Raw genomic sequence first — 2,715 nt, forward strand, 5'->3', positions numbered from 1 at the left:
ATGTATCAGCTCCTTTGTGCCAGCAGATACTGCTTTCTTATAGTCATCTACCAATCCTTGCTCCTACAATATTTCTGCCTCTTCTGCATAAATTATACTTGCTTTGTGTGCTGATATGTGGTAAGTTTTGAAAACAGTTCCATGGACTTCCAAGAAGAAATGATATTCTTGTGTTTTGGTGGAATGAGCTGTAGATGTCTCTTATTTATGTTCAATTATGACATTATTTATTCTATATTTTCTTTAGTACTTGCCTGGATGACTTCTTTATTGGCATAATTAGCATATTGATGTCACTTCAAGTGATTACAGTCTTCGCCACCAGGCTTGTTTCTGAGTTTCCTTGGAAGACATTTGGCAGGGGAACCAGTCACCAGTGGCCCAAGTCCAGGGACCAAGAAAGGAAGGGCTGGGCCCACACCCAGCTAGGAGTCTGCACTCTGAAATTTGAGGAATTTGTGTCACCAGAGCTGGTCTTCCAGTGCCTTGTGAGTGTGTTTAACTGCTTGTAAAATTTGGAGCTGAGTTTGGATAGACAGTTGCAGTTGGTATCACAGGACCTCACCTTGGGGTCCAAGCTTGTATATGTGTATATATAGCCTGATCTCAAAAATGTCTTGTTTGGTAACCACTGACTACATTTAGTAATAGGCATACAGGCACACACACAAACATTTAATATACAGAAATTCAATATATTTTATAAAGTATTCTAAAGTAAGTGATGTTTCTCACAAATCATAGTGACTCCAGATATATAATACTCCTTTGTTCCATAGTCCTTAGTTTACAATAGATGTAAATACTGTAACATTAGAACTTGGTCTGTGACCATCTTGTGTTAAGATGGTGGGAAGGTATCATAGCATGAGGTCTCATTGATGAAGAATTGTATCCAACTGATTAATGGCTTTATCTACAAACCCTCCAATTAAAACATTTCTACAAACTTCAAAACACAACAACCCAAAGACCAGAAAGTAAAAAGAAATGCTTAGGAAATTTCTCATTAGCTTTGAGAATTCTTTGTATATTTTGAAGAAATGATCTTTATAACTTACTGATTTGTGCATATTTTATCCAGCTTTATTACTTGATTACATACTCTGAACAGTTTTGTTTTTTATACATATTTAAAAATACTATTTCCATCAGTTCTTCAGAATTTTCTGAATAGAACATCATATCATATGCTAATAAACTATTTTTAGAAGGAACAACATTATCAAAATATATTGTATAACATGCCTTTAATCCCAGCACTTGGGAGGCAGAGGCAGGCAGATTTCTGAGTTCAAGGCCAGCCTGGTCTACAGAGTGAGTTTCAGGACAGCCAAGACTGCAGAGAAACCATGTCTCAAAAAAACAAAAAAAATAAAATAAAATAAAAATTGTCTCTATATTATTACTTTACTTTAAAATCAAATTTTAATCATTGCTGTATCTACAATGGGTTTACATGACATATTCATACACAAATAACATATTTTGCTCTTAGCCACCTCTCCGCTACCCTCTCCTTTCCTTGTTCACAGTTTTGCTGATCTCTTCCTTTAAATAGCACTGCTTTCATGTCATATACATGCACATATAGATATGTATACATGTAGTTATGTATATATTTGTGTATGCATACTTTCTACTATTATAGTTAAATCTTGATCTGTGAAAATAATTGATACATTGTCTTTCTTAGCTCTTTTTCACTTCTCTTTTTGTTCTCTCCTTTCTCAACATAATATTCTTTCTATGTTCCTAAGAAACACATAAACACATACATGCACTTATACACACAGAGAAACACACACACGTCCAGATACTGCATATAACAAAATATATAGTATTCGTCTTCCTGATTCTCTTATATTTTATTTACTAAGATGAGTACTATAATCTTTCTCTCAATTTTCTTTAAATGACAGAATTTTGTTTTAATTTGTGAATGAATAAAATACCATTAGATTGATAAAAGTTCTTTGAGTATATGTTATTTCTTATAATTTCATTGATAATTTTTACTGTTTTCAACTATTTAATATATTTATATTATGCTCAATATACTTCATATGTTATGCTTCATAAAGGAATTTACTTTGACATTTTTATACATGACAATGTATTACAGTCACATTCATCCACCTGTTACCATTTATTGCCCTCTCTCACTCCCATCAACTCCCTTCCCCTTCCCTGCTACCTTTGTATCCTTTTATTTTTGAGGTTATAATTACATCACTTCTCCCTTTTCTTTCCTTCAGCCAAGCCTTGCATATACTCCTCCTTGCTCTCTTTCAAGTTCATGGCCTCATTGTTATGAATTGTCATTACATACATGTATATATTCTTACTTTAAACTTCTCAGTCTGTATAATGTTACTCAAACACAGGTTTTTCAGGTATGAAGAAAAAATTAAACAGAAAAATAAAAAACAAAAAAAATCTTCTAAAAAGAATGCTCAAATAACCCCATTAAAAAATGGGGTACAGAACTAAAAAAAGAATTCTCAACTGATGAATACCGAATGGCTGAGAAACACCTGAAAAAAATGTTCAACATCCTTAATCATCAAGGAAATGCAAATCAAAACAACCTTGAGATTCCACCTCACACCAGTCAGAATGGCTAAGATCAAAAGTTCAGGTGACAGCAGATGCTGGCGAGGATGTCGAGAAAGAGGAACACTCCTCCATTGCTGGTGGGATTGCAAGCTTGTA

Source organism: Mus pahari, chromosome 9 (genome assembly GCF_900095145.1).
Source record: "Mus pahari chromosome 9, PAHARI_EIJ_v1.1, whole genome shotgun sequence".
NCBI classification, from domain to species: Eukaryota; Metazoa; Chordata; class Mammalia; order Rodentia; family Muridae; genus Mus; species Mus pahari.